The following is a 15,104-nucleotide window of genomic DNA, read 5'->3' on the forward strand; positions in this document are numbered from 1 at the left end:
TTGGCAATAGGAATGCTGTGAAGGATGGAAGAGAAGCCCAGACATTCTGCTCAAGGAGGACGTATCAGGGGCCAGAGCACATAAAGGACACTGTGTCAGGGGCTGAAGAACAAACAGGAGGATGGATGGGGTGAAAGAGAGTCTTGCTCCCCTTTGGGCTGGCAAGAGCATCCCATTCTGACCCTGCACCAGCCAAAATGGAGAACACTGAACAGAGAGCAACCGAAGTATAGAAGAGACTGGAAATCATGTCATGACAGCTGGGAACACTGGAAATGGTCAGGCAGATGAAGATAAAACTGCATATCAAAATTAATGGCTGTCTTCAACTATCCAAACGGCTCTCAGAAAAGGGATGGGATTTTGCTCTGCTGAGCAACAGGGAATAGATTGGAACCAATGGGGAGAAACTTTAAAGAGAATGCTGTTTTACTTCCTAGAAGAAAAACATTCTGCTAGCTCAAACCCAAATTGGAAAGATCACTTCCTGTCTGGAGAAGGCTAGACGGGCTCTGTCGTCAGAAGTTCTTTGGTGCAGGAGAGGGGCCCATGCACATAGACCTACCTACTGGCCTGAAATCACCCTTTGGGGTCCCACTAGTTCTGAGAGTGTTTGGGTCTATGATCAACTCGAGGCCCAAAAGGAATAGCTGGACAAAAGAAACACATGAAATCCTCACACAAAGCGTTCAACTCCTACTGAAGGATCTCAAGGCCTAATACGTTCAAAGGTCACCTACATCCAGAGTGTCTTTGCTGCCTTTTCCTCTCCTTCCCTTGAACAGAATTATTTGTTTTTACTGTCTCAGCTAATTCCAGTATTTAAGCGCCTCCTAGGTGGGGCAAATGTCCTTCCGTAGAGGGGACAACACAAAGGAAAAGGTAAAACTCCTAACCTCCGTTCAGTTTAAGGAGAATCTCAGGTTTTAAAAGAGGTGTTTAGAAGTCATCTTGTTGAACACCCCCATCCCTCCTGTCTGAATTCATTCCATATCTGCCCCAACTGAATATTGTCTGATCTCTGTTTGAATGCCACCTCCAAAGCTCATTTCATCACAGGCCATTCTAATGGGGAGTCAACAAAATGTACACATACAAAATGCACCAGCAAGACATGGAAACACAGGAATGGAAAAACGGCACCATTAGTATAAAGACAGAACCTATAGTGAATCAGGATTTTAAATAGAATTAGAGTAAATTTTAAAAATATCACCAGTTTAAGCGGCCATTAATTCTACACGTTACTGGCAAAAGCCCAGGTGAAATTATTGTGTGTTACATGGTCTTTTGCATGTGTGTGCAAGCCTTCCAGTGATGGTGGGGAGACGGAAGACCAGGGGCAGGAGAAATCAACAAGGTGAAGACCATGGATGAGGAAGGAATTCTATGGGGCCCTGAAGTGCTGGCAGGTGGCCTGTGTCCGGAATGGCTTGCATGTTGAGACACAGGATAGGGCTGTAAAAGCAAGAGGCAAGCTGGTGAGGGCGGCAGATGAGAGAAATAGCACGTTCAAGAATGCACCTGTGTTTGAGTAGAGCATTAAGGCGAAGAGGGAAAGGATACAGAGGTTAGGGATGGAGGGGAAGGGAGAAACAAGAGATCGGTAAGGGAAAATTAGAGGGTGGAGGAAGGGAAGAGAGAGCCTCCAAGGAGGTCCAAGATATTTGGGCTGTTTCCAAGACCATCTCGGGGTTTTAAGAGATGGTAAGAGGTGGGGAGGAGGTACACCATGAGGGCGAAGGAAGACGCTAGGCACTGAAAGATGTGAGTGGAAAGAGGCAGCAAGGAAGCTGGACTCATCACAGGACTTGGTTTCTCCACTTCTCTGACTAGCTCATTTTTCTCTTTTTTTAAGATTTGTTTTATTGATTTATTTGAGAGAAAGAGAGAGAGCAGGGGGAGGGGCAAAGGGAGAGGGAGAGAGAGAGTCCTAAGCAGGCTCCATGCTGAGCATGGAGCCCAACTCAGGGCTCGATCCCATGACCCTGAGAACACGACCTGAGCCAAAAGCAAGAGTCGGACACTTAACCGACTGAGCCACCCAGCTGCCCCTGACTAGCTCATTTTTCAGAGGAGGGCAGTCAAGAGTACCTTCCTGGCTGTGGAGGACTGTGAATTCATCAGAAAAAACTGAATCCGTCCAGTGTTGATGGAACACCTCTCATATGCTCAGCTATGTCATAGAAATCGAAATCCAAACGTTACTAAAAAATCATGCCGTCAAATATCCCATAGTAATCTGAAATACTATTAGTCAATTAACAGTCATTCGTCTAGTAACTACGATGGGCCATGGTAAGCCCAAGGAATGTAGTTGGGATGACGGGGGGGGGCCACCCTCCGGGAGGTCACAAATAAAGAGGAGGGGGGAGATGGCAGCCAAGCATAAAAGAAACTGCAGAGAATTCTAGGGCGCTGTGGAGAAAAATAGCAGACATACAAAATTGGGTTCCTAGTTTTTATCTTTTTTTTACAGAAAAGAGATGTGAGAAGCCATACAGATTCAAGAGTAGTCAGTCCGTAGGAAGTACCCCAGTTAACTTCCCAGGGTCCAGAGGATGGTGGGGGTTGCAGAGCCCAGCAGGGGACCACGGGGGCAACTGGTGGGGCGCCAGACTGGGCAAGAAGAATGGCTCTACCTCTCAAGGGAAACAGCGAGGCTCGTAATGGAAGGAGGAAGCCTCCTACTCAAGATCTTCCCCGCTAGACCCCACTCGCCCTGTCTGCTCTGACCAGTTCAGTTGGTGCGGCCACCACCCATGGCTAAGTGAAAAAAAAAAAAAAAGGTCCCTAAGGAGCCTCTCTGATTTCCCGAATTTTCTGTCCATCTTGCTTTTCTACTTGGGTTCACAGATGAGCCCGCTCCTCTCATCCACCCTAAACGCCTTTTTCAGGGAAGCATTTGCATTTTCCTTGGCACACACGCAGTTTGCTGAGTTCTTTTAGGCCAGGCCAATTACAACAAGCCCTAAAATTGCTGAGCCGAGTGGTTTCTTCGGGGATCTGCTTACATTCCCTCGCTGGAAAGAGCAGGGGGCCCACTTTGTACAGTCTCTGCACACAAAAAGGGCACGTTCCACTTTTAAGGTGGAGTCGGCATGGGATGCTTTTACCAAAGAGGGGATGAGGCACGACCAATTTTCAGTTTGGTTTTACATTGCTTGATTGGGTTTCATGCTCATTCAGATGGACAAGATGGCTCAGAGAGAGCTGAGCTCAAGACTGTCTTGAGAAAGGGCTAGGGAAGCTTTTAGTGCAAGCCCCACGGGATCTCGAGTTGGCAGAAGAATTTTTATGTGTCAATACCCTCTCGCAACATTGCAATGACATTTTCGAAAGTTCTGGTTTGGGGAGGAAGACGGAGCTCTATGTAGTCATGGAGGGATGTGTTTGGGCAGAAATAATCCAATTCCACAAGGAGATTGCTCCAAAGTTGCTTTTTTTTTTTTTTTTCTGATTTGGAAATTTTTATAAGATGACTTTTCAGTAAGTTTAAGTCCCGGTTTATTTTATATTATGCTAATATCAGAATGCATCCCATTCCCCAGGTACCCCTAGCTGAGAGGAGGACGTTGAGGGATATCTTAACGGAGGCACGTCAAGCGGTACCACAGCCCATTTGGAATTTAAAATTATCCATGAATAATTCACAAAGCATGTAATCCATGTGCAGATCACTGAGGACTGACTGCTTCTGAGAGGAGCCTGCAAGATCAGCCAAGCAGCCTTCCAACAACAACGACGACAACAACAATAACAACAACAACAACAACAACAAAATGATTACAGAAGTGTGTCCTCAATTCTTGGCATCAATTCATGGCTAACAAAGGCGAGAACACTGTAGGTTCATGCCCTGGGTCCGAGGGTATTCTTCAGATTGGAAAAACAGAGTCTCTTGGAAAGGGAAATCTGAACTGTTCTTACAGGCCAAGATGACCTGCATGTGTCCAGAGATAGCTAGAGCAGGCAAGAAGTCCTGAACTTTCTCACCCAGACAGAAACAATAGGGTTCTGAGGTCAAACCCGCCATTTTTAATTTAGAAGACAAAGAAATCAGGGCAAAGCTCATTGGCAGATGGGTAAATACGTTCTAGGAACCTAAGATGGCTTCAATGCCCTTATCCAAAAGCCCGGCATTATGAGCAAGACGGTTCATGATGGCATCCCTCATAGGAGTGGGCTTCCCTGGGAGCCCCAGCCCTGTTTCACTCAGAAGCTCTCCAGTGAGTTCCAGTCCCCCTGGGGACTGGCAATGGGAAGTAAACACATCCCTGTGCTTCAGAGGAAATTTGACAGACTGAAGTTCACCTGACTTAACTAGAGGGATGCTTAGTTTTCCTGTATCAACTAATGAAGTGTAGATCCAAGCATTTTCAACCAAGGAGAGAAAGGTCATGTTGGGCTAAAAGCAGCTTTCAAGGTGGAAAACCAAATGGGGGATAAGAAGAGTCTGATCTCTTGTCTTTAATTAAGAAGGCAGCTCGACCCTCAAGAGCTGTTCATCTGCAGGGTGTTTCATAGGTCCCTGGCCAGACACCAACGTGGATCATAGAAAGAGGAACCCCTCTGGGTTCTTCCTTTAAAGAAAGAGCTTTAGTCATCTGGGTTTTGCCTATCCAAAGAATATTCTCCTTGCCCTGAAATCAGCATAAAAGATTGTGCCACCCAGTTATCCGAGAGGCCCCAAGGGGATGCCAATGAGACAAGCCCACTGTTCCCATGCCACAATCTTTAATCGCGGAGCCCAGTAAGATGCCATGTTCACTCCACCTCCCAAGACCTACTGTCTTCCGGTGGCAGAACAGCAGTGAACACAGAACTTAATGGCAAGTTATTCCCCCTTTCACTGTTAAGCCAAGGAAATCTGGTATTGGAGCCCTGGATTTATGAGACAGGAAATGGTGACAAGAAAAGTGAGAGTAGGAAGAGTATGAAACACTACAAGTCACCCAATATTGTTGCTCATGTGGGACGTTGCCATGGCATTTTCTGTTAAATGTTTCCCTCTCAATTCTTTGTGGAATTCTCCCCACTTCTGTGAGCAGAGAGCCCCACTAACAAAAAGCAAGCCAAGTGTTTGATGTCATCCCCATGAAGAATGGGGGCAGAGCACTGGCAATGGGACCCACACAATGGCTTCACCCATCATGGAAATGCAAACGTATGTCCAACACCCTATTTCTGACCTTGACTCACCTTTTGTCAAGGCCATATTCTACCCATCATAATAAACTATGGGGGTAAGTTTGCACAGCTAACAGACCACTGCTGATCCCTCCTTTTTTCTCAGCAAGAAAAGTACAGAAAGTCCAATTACTCCCCCTGGCCATTGGACAAGTGCCCAGTGGCTCCCTGGGGACCTCTGCTAGTGACGGAGGCATAGTGCATTCTTCCCTTGGCCGAGCCCTCCTTTGCAGCTGCCAAGTTGCCAAGCTCTGACCACTCTTCCTCCACGTCTTCTTGCATTAATCCCCTTCTTTTATTACTGTTGCAATTCTCCTTGATGAAGTTCTTATGTTTTCTCTGTGGGCCTTTTGCTCTCTCTTCCCATTGGTTTCCCAGTCATCGTATCTACCCACCGTAATCCGTTCTACGTGCGACTTTCAGTTTAGTCTTCCTGACGCATGCCCCTGATCACGTCACTCTTCCGTTCACACACTCTTGGTGAAGGTCTGTTGCCTACTGGTCACCATCCAAACATAGTGACTCTGCACTGCCTACTGACCCAAGTCCAGCAAATAAATGGCCAGCTTTTTTCACGAGGATTAAGTTGTCCGGTGACTCCCCTGTCACCCTATGCATCGAGGACCAAGAGCCAGAAAACTGCTTTCCACTTCAGGGAGCCCGTGCACCAGAGCTGGACTGTCCTTGTGCTACCCATGTGGATTTCTCTCCTATGTATGCTCCTTGTCACAGTCAAGAAGTCCTTTCTGACATCTTCCCTGCATTAGCTCGCAGGCTCTTGAATCTGCTCCCTGGAACGGATGGTTAAGGAGTGGGTTCCACTCTCAGAAAGGCGACTAGCAAAGTCAAAAAGAAGCAAGTGACTCCCAATTAAAACACCAAAGAACGGTGACATATGAAGTGGGGGAGGGCCAGAAGTGAAGGGTAAGAAGGGATGTTTGCGACTCGTGTGTGCAACACCCTACGTCTTAGGAACTTCATCACCTACACACTATTATCTTGACTGTGACGGGTATTCCTCTGCTGCAATTACACCTCCGTTAGTCAAAACCTAAGCGTTTATCATATATCTCCACAATTAGACTCTAATAATAATCCACGATCATAGCAACGGTTTAATGGAGGAACGTGCTCAAGGAAATAGAGTGGATACTGGAGCAACGCATTAGGAATCTCGAAAGCAACTTGGACAATAACGTGTAGAAAAATGAGTCGGTCACATTACCCATCATTACAACATTGCTGTGTTGGGGCTGGTGCAACCGTGGTTGGCAGTGGACGTTGATGCCTCCTGGGGCGGGGGGGGGGGGGCGGCGGGGAGCCAGGGATGACCCACCCTATCAAAAACAATTCTGAGGATCCCAAGTCTAGAGTTTCTTGTCACATGTGGAAGACCAACTAAACAGGCCTCCCTTTACATAAGGTCTATGAGAATCATTCCCTAATCCCCAGTTGTATGGACTACAATTATTCTAGCCTAGAAAGCGAAAAAAAAAAAAATCAAACACAAACTCTGGAGGACAACTTATAATCTTGCCTGATTATCTCAACACATTGTACAGTTAGGAAGTTCTTCCTAAGATCTATCCTGCATTTCTCCTGCTGTTTTTGTTTGTTTGTTTTACATTTGATGGCTCATAGCCTCTTTGCAAACAGAGAAATACAGCCTGTCCTGCTTGGCCATTTGGCTTAGGTAACAGAGCTGTTCCAAAAGCCATGGTTAACATTTCAGTCCCTCAAAAGGGTCACTGAGTTTGGCTCAATTAGAAAACTATAGACCATACCTCTCAAGTTAGTCAGCCCTGCCATAGATGTATGAGAGGCCAGGTAGGTGAGTATAGATGCTATCATTACCACCGTTTCTGTCTCCGGAGAAAAAAAATAAAAGCAAGATTTGTGCCTACGCTTCCCCCTGACCAGACTGCCGCAGAGTCTGACACCTGGACTTAATTCTTGTCCCCTCACGTACAGCAGGACACTAGGCTAGAGCAGTGCAGTGGGTAGACGAGCTGGGGCCACCAGCACCTGAAATGAATCCTGTGCTCTGGCCCTCGTGCACCATGTTATCTCCTGGCGGGGAGGCGAGGGTCCTTTAGCAAAATTTTCTGTATGTAATTGTACCCCCAAGCTTTTCCTTACATCCATAGTTTCTTCTATCTTATAAAACAAAATGTTATTCTTGGTTTTTTTTAAAAAAAAAGGCACAAAGGGATGACAGTGTAAACGCAATGGGACTTTGGAAGGCCAAGAGGCTGTCTGCATTTTGCCAGAACCAGACTCTGCCTTCCCATGGGTCCCCCGAGTCAGCCAGCACCCCAGAGCATGGTTATTTCCCAGGCAGCCAAGCGTGAAGTGGCCTTAGAGACTCCCACGTCTGGAAGAGACACCTTGAGGGCTAGAAGGAGGGAGCCAGGGCAGAGGCCCATCCAATCTGTGTTCAGAATTTCCAGTGCAGGGGCACCTGCGTGGCTCAGATGGTTAAGCTCAGGTCATGATCTCCCGATCCTGGGATTGAGCCCTGCCTTGGGGTCCGTGCTCAGCGAGTCTGCTTCTTCCTCTCCTGCTGCTCTCCTCCCCCCTGCTCATGCGCTCTCCCTCTCTTTCTCAAATGAATCAATAAAATCTTGGAAAAAAAAAAAATTTCCAGTGCAGGTTCACATCTCCAAGCTTGGTTTCCTCACCTGTAAAATGGGGGTAGTAAGATGATGCATTTCACAGGATTGCTGGGAAGGTTTGATTCAATGGGAGAAAACCTTTCACACGTGCCTGGCACAGAAGGAGGGGCCATTTCACTGCGCCTCTTGGTACTAACATAACCAAGTCATCTCTGGGGCAACGCAGCAAGGAAAGCGAATGGGAAAGAGAGCTCTGGAGAGACGACCAAGGTGCTGGCATCCCCTGGCATCCCCGTGGTCCTGCCAATGACCCCGCCGTGCAGGGGTGCAGAACATATCTCCCATTCATCCTGGTCCCGGCTCGCTCCCAGATATGGAGCAACGCGGCGGCACAAGAAAGGCCTGCCTCCCACAGATGGGCACCGCGCCGAGCTGCGCCTGGATCCAGAGGAGACATCTCTGTCCAGCATTTCGATCAGGGCTCTTCGGAGCCAGCTCCTGGGGCGCACACAAAGACCCATTCAGGAGGGTTGCCGTTCTGAAAGCAAGCAGATGAGCCGCGGGGCCCAGGAGGGGATGGAGAAGCAGCACAGCGCCTGGCAGCAGCCCCACTGGGGCCTGCCTGGGGCAAGCGGGCGTGGAGGGCTCAGGTCTGCAGCCATGGGCGGGCGGCGCTCTTTGTTTTCCCTCGGATTCCTTTCTCTGATGGTGGTCCAGGGCATGGAGGACACCAGCTGCCATGGCTGGGATTGAATGACCTCCCTGGAGGAGGCTGGGAACCCCCACCCCACGATGCCAGCCCTTATAAGCAGGGTATCCAGTGGAAACAGGCCATTACTAACTGGCCTGCCATTTCAAAAGCACTTCTTTATGGGAAAAAGGCTGCTCACAGGTTCCCACCCTGAGGTACTCGCTGCAGCACTGAAGGAAGAAACAAGAAGCTAAATGGATGCACAGGAGCTGCCCCTTACTCCCCAGGACCTGGGAGGCGGCTCCACGGGCGTCAGCCTCAGTTTTCCCATCTGTACAATGGGGCCTGGTGAAATAATCCTTTAGAATTCAAAAAGTAGCTGCTGAGAGTGTTTCTAGGCGGCAGGCTGTTTCTCTTCTCTGACCCAGCAGGCAGGCCCCAGCCCTAACCTTCCTCCATGTGGCCTCCTGGGTCCCATGGCTTTGCAGGCAGCCCCCAAAGACACCAGATCTGATGGCTCACAGACGTGCCAGCTCTGAATGTGCCCTGAATGTTGGAGCAGAAAGGCTGCTTGAAGGATCATGACCCTTGGATGCGAAGGAAAACAAGATTCCCTCCTTTACCTTTTCCAAACTCCTAAATCCATGAAAGGCTGTCCCAATAAGGTGACAAGTCAAACACGGAACAGAAAACCGAGCCCCCCTTTTGCCATCAGGATTGTTAAGACATTTCTTATGGAACAATAGCATTTCTCAGATGACTCAACTCGGAACAACTGAAAGGAATTTTCTATGATTTAAAAAATGTTTCTACATAATTAATCTAGCTGCCCACCTATCCTGGAATGCACTGACTGCATTTATTCATCTTGATATCTCCCACCCGATGGTAAAACTCAGTATAAATATTACCTCTTCCAGGAAGCCTTCCCTGACTACATAGCGTAAATTAGTGCCCCTTCATCATGCAGCCTCAACACCCCAGGCACGCATCTTTCCTAGCATTGAAGAAATGACATTGAAACTATTTGTCTCAGTCTTCTCTGTGGTCAGGCAGTGGACTTTCTTAATCTTTTTAACTCCAGCTTCCAGTATGGAATTCAATAAATGTTTACAGAACTAAATGGGTGTGTATCTATCTCTAGCCTAGTTGCTGGGATAAACCCTCCTTTGTATTTTTAAAAGAGTACCCTGTAATCTCTGCTCTCAGGAAGTTCCACCTCAGATCTAACCCAACTGTCTCCTGCACACGTACCTTGCTACTGTTCCTACCCTCAGGAGACAACAGCTGCTTGCATCCTCCTTCTTATCAGAGGAACAGCAGAAATGACTACAATCCCTCATCATTTCTTTCTACCAAGTCAGCTGTATTTTTTCAGGCTTAAATCGGGAGTGAACTATCTGAGTCTCAGGCCTGAGACTCAGATAGTTCCTTTTAATAGACAAATAGAAAAGGAGTTTCGACAAGCTTTTGTGACACACCTACTGTGTGCCTGACTCTGTATGATGGGTGATAAGCAAATGTCTAAGTCCCGCATCAAGAAGTTTTCAACCTAGAATAGGAAATAAGGGGAGGGGTGCTTAATTTAGCTAATAAAAAACAGCACCCTACTTTTTTTGTGGTCCCTTCATTAGAATCACCAAGTTTTGAAAACGTACAAAAGTCCAGAGTGCTTAAAAAACAAAGCAAAGTTTCTAATTCCTGAGCAACTTGCGAAAAAACTAGTGGCCCAATCAGGGAATATGTTGGAAACGCGTTGGAAAGCCCATTCTAGGAAAAGCGCCATGCGTATATTGACATTGTGAAAAAAATTCATTTGCATTTTCACTGCTGGGCAGGGGCTAGCCTCCCCTGACCACATATTCAGGAACCTGGCAGGAGCTGCTGGTCACCAACCCACAAACTGGCAGGCTCCCTCCTTCTGGCCAAGGAGCTCAGGGTCTGCGTGACTTGAGGCAAGTCATCTGGGGACATTTGGGATTCTGATCTAGCGAGCCAGTGGAGGCAGCACAGATAAGACCAGGACAGAAAGCTGGCAGTCTAAGTAACATCTGCTTGGTCTGAGATTTTGGCTCTGGTTGCTGCTAGGGGCCTGGGGCTCGAGAAGGGGAAGACTGCGTTTGCAGCTGGTTACAGCAGGTGGCGCAGGAGAGCAGAAACGAACCCTCAGTGGGGCTGGAAAGCAAGCCGGGGATTCATTTTGCCCCTAAGGGAGGCGCTAGGGCCAAGAAAGGCAAAGGGGACCAGGCTCTCTGCAAGGTGCCAAAAAACGCAAATTTCCAAGATGGAGCGTAGAGCCACATATGGGCTACTTCCCAGGCAAGGAAAAGCCAGGGTAGGTCCTCAGAAGTCTGAGTCCAGTCTGTGGATGGCCAGCACTTCGAGGAAATGCACAGAGAAGGAAAGAGAAAAACAATATACAGCATTAACTTCGGAGGCAAGATAAACATTCCTGGACTTGAAAGGCTCCCACCACTCAGAACCCTTAGTTGCTCGGCAAAGTATGATTCCCCAAACAGCTTCTCCCACCACCAACAAAATGAAAACAATAAAAACCACTTATTCTGGCTGGTAAAGCTCTGGAAAGCAGTATTTTTTTAAAAGATTTTTTTACGTATTTGAGAGAGAGAGAGCAGGGTAGGTGGAAAAGCAGAGGGAAAGGGAGAGAGAATCCTCAAGCAGACCCTGAGCTGAGCGTGGAGTCTGACACAGGGCTTGATCCCACAACCCTGAGATCATGACCTGAGCTGAAATCAAGAGTCAGACACTTAATCGACTAAGTCACCCAGGTGCCCCTGGAAAACAGCATTTTTAAACAAAAAGGAAATTAATTCACATCTCAAAGCTATCAGGGGAAACCACCTTTTTGATGTTCTTATCTCTGGATGAGCTTGCCTCTGAATCACACTGTCGTGGGAAGACGGCGGCAGAATGTTTCCTTTCCACATACACCCGAGTTTCCTCAGCCTCTGTGCCTCCAAGGGCAGAAAGCATGATCCTACTTATCTGTTTACACAGCACCCTAAGTTGAAGAACTTTAAGCAGGTGAGGATTCTAAACACAGGGATAAAAGTATCACACACAAGATACAGGAGAACCGCTCCTCTGAAAGATAACATTCAAAGGCAATCGACTGCTGAGTGATGCAAGAAAGAAATCACTTCATACACTTAAGCAGTGAGAGTGGGCTTGAGGATAAATCCTAGAGGATGTAACAAATTTGACTTCCATTTCCATTTGGTTTGCTTTCATATTGTTACTTCTCTCTGGGGAAACAATCCTAGATACTTAAGGTCTGATGTTCTAAAAATCAAATCTCTATGTTTACTTAAGTACATGTATATATATGCAAATTTTGCATTGCTTGAAAAATTGTTGGAACGTTTCATGTGTTTGTTCTCAATCTTCTGCAAAAAGTGGGGTCTGCTCAACTAGGTTCACTGTGGGCTGCATGGCTCAACTAGGACAGTGGATGTTGGGTCTGATGTCCCATAACCTACCACCTGCAACTCGATGGGGTCCACGTCACAGACATCTTAACAGCAGAACATAGAAGAGTGAGGGGATTCAGTCTCCAATAAAGGGCCAGGAGGGCACAGAGCAAGGAAAATGAATTGACCACCCTCCCGCCATGGGACCAGTAGGACTTCCTGGAGGAGGATTTTGGTGTTGCTTTATCCCTCTGTTTCTTTGCACATGCTTTGCTCTGCCTGGAAAACCCTTCCTCAACTCCCAGCATCTTCCTTTTGTGGGTAATTTCTGGTCTTCAGAAAGAATCAGTGCTGATCTCATCTGACGGCCTCCCTGACCAGCACCTTGCCTCTCTGCATCGTTAGAAATTCTATACAAATCTCATTCTAAGTACACAACCTAGAAATAATGTTATCTCCAACCTCTACCCTAATATTCACCCATCACTTTGTAAACTCCTTCTTTTCCTCATGTTCTTCCCAGATCCCTCTCTGTGCAATTCCCTCCCACGTAGGGTTGCCAGTTAAAAACAGAATGCCCACTTGAATTGGAATTTTAGATAAACAACGAACCACTTTTTTAGTGGAAGTATATCCCCAACATTGCATGGGTTGTACTTTTATTTGCTCAATATGGCAACCTGACTCCTGAGACCACAGACTTCACACCTTGTTCTTGACCCCACCCCCCTACCCCTGCCCCAGGAGGGCCATTCAAAGCTGCAGGTGCACTTTCTCAGCCCTGACCTCTATCCCCAGCCCTCCAAGAAGAAAAGGGGGCACCCCTTGTCCGTACTTCTAGCATGCAGGAAGAGTAATCTAAGGTCAGTTTCAGATCCATGTTGTGCTTTTATTCCCTTATTGGGTGTATTATTCAATAGAAATGAAGTGTTTCAGTTCAATATAAAAACACTTGCTCAATTATTTTTAAATGAGAGGGATATCACTTACTTTTCATTTCAATGTGGCTTAATGAATTGTATGAATTGTATGACTATGACACGTCAAAATCTGTTAAATCCATGTCTAATTTCAAAATATGGCAGGCTGGAAGCAGTGACATTTACCTTCTCAGTTCCTGTTGGCTCTTTCAACCCCCTCTCTCCTGGAAGAAGCAAGGGAGATCCAGCTGGCAAGTCATGAATCTGCAAAAACATATCCAACCTTCTCAGACTATGTCCATCATTGTGAAACATCCTGAAGTTTAACTCACCCTCTTTATTTCACTAGCGTAGCAAATGGAACTTTGTAAAAGCGAAAATAACAACATCTTGGATTCTTTTACCAAATGCTTTTCGTCCAAGATTAACTGTCTTCCCACTTCCATCCAGTCCGAAAGACTGGATGAAAAATTGCAACAAGGATCATTTACACTTGTGTTGCCTACCTTTTTCACGTCATGGCACACACAGTAAATTATGACAGTTGTGTAACTGGGATAAGTTGGGAAGAATTCGGGAGATTCTATTTGAGACTTAGTGATACAAATTAATTAAATTTTATTAATGACTTCTACAGTGATAATATGTTATGGAAGTAAAAATTGGGACTTTTTAAAACAGCTTCCAGTAAAATAAATCATTTTCTATTTAGGAACACCTGATACCTGATTTTTAAGATGTAAAGATTAAAATCACATATGCTTCCTATGTTATTAGAAAAAATATAAAATACAAGGGCAAATTCAATGAGAAANGATGTAAAGATTAAAATCACATATGCTTCCTATGTTATTAGAAAAAATATAAAATACAAGGGCAAATTCAATCAGAAAAAACAAAACAAAACAAAACAAACCCTAACATTTTATACTGCAGGCCAAGCAAAGAACAGCACTAATGACAAATCATGACTAAAGCATAACTGACCTAAGACCAGGACTGTTTTTTGTTTTGTTTCATTTTGTTTTGTTTTAAGATGCCAGTATATTTTAACAGATAAATCAGGGGGAATCTGAATTGTTTGTAGCTGTCCCAGAACACTCTGGTGGTAGAGACTGTTCAAAGACTTTCAGGCACTCAGAAAGTCATCAGAGAAGACAAGAAGATTATGCATGAAGCCATACAATGAATATTCAAATAGAATTGAAAATGTCTAAATGTTATCAAAATTGCTTTTTCATATTTCACCATGATAAGAAACTTACAACCATCCATATCTCAGGAAACACCTGTAAATTACTCCAGNGAAGTCATCAGAGAAGACAAGAAGATTATGCACGAAGCCATACAATGAATATTCAAATAGAATTGAAAATGTCTAAATGTTATCAAAATTGCTTTTTTCATATTTCACCATGATAAGAAACTTACAACCATCCATATCTCAGGAAACACCTGTAAATTACTCCAGCCACCCCAGGCCTGTCATAGCGCTCCTGGAAAGCTCTGCCCTCTGGTCCATGTCTAGCCCACCGTTGGTGCAAGCACACTCCAAATGAATGGATATCAAAGAAGGGGAATCTTTTTATCTCTTAATTAAATGAAAATCTTCCCTCCATATCAAGGATTATGGAACACTGAGGTATATTGCCCACAGAAGACTCAGGGACTGCCCTCCTTCCCTAGCCAGCCGTGGTGTGTGCAGAGGGCCAGTGTCACCATTCTATTCAAGAACATATCTGGAGCCACTGTGGAGACCCAGCCTGGGTGTGAGAGCCGGAGACAGAGAAACATGCAAAACCCCTGGTCCCACTGAGAAGCGGCCTGTGGTGTGGAGAGTGGCACCAGAGAGGCAAGGGAATCTATGGTTTACCAGAGTCCCATCCACGATGAGGGCTCAATGATTCTTCAGATTCAGTGCTTCTCTCCTGCCCACGCTCAATGTACGCTACAATCAGACACACGATTCTAGAGAGCATCTGGCCGCCGTTCTCCCGAATCATTCTCTTTTCTCCAAGAACTTGCCTTAAGTTTGACTCTTGAAAGTGTTTTTCTCCTACTGAAAAGTATGCCACTTTCCCCTTCTCACTCTCAGCCACCCCAGATGGTTTCAGAGCTTGGAAAGAAGGGCCCAACACCACCAGTCACCGCGAGTGACGATATTCCTATATGCCCAGGATGTAAAACCCAGAGGACTGGAAAGCTGGATTGAAAATGAACCTAACAGGGTTTGTTTTTTTTTTTTTGGGGGGGGGGG

General features: G+C 46.1%; 1 long non-coding RNA gene across 1 annotated transcript in view; it reads right to left on the reverse strand.

Annotated features, from left to right (window-relative positions):
• LOC117803332 overlaps positions 1-15,104 on the reverse strand; it is a 236,440-nt gene that overhangs the window by 50,100 nt on the left and 171,236 nt on the right. Inside the window, exon 3 of the long non-coding RNA XR_004627056.1 lies at positions 13,034-13,111. This is a non-coding gene — a long non-coding RNA (uncharacterized LOC117803332). The remainder of the gene's footprint in view (positions 1-13,033; positions 13,112-15,104) is intronic.

Source organism: Ailuropoda melanoleuca, chromosome 8 (genome assembly GCF_002007445.2).
Source record: "Ailuropoda melanoleuca isolate Jingjing chromosome 8, ASM200744v2, whole genome shotgun sequence".
In the NCBI taxonomy this organism is placed as follows: Eukaryota; Metazoa; Chordata; class Mammalia; order Carnivora; family Ursidae; genus Ailuropoda; species Ailuropoda melanoleuca.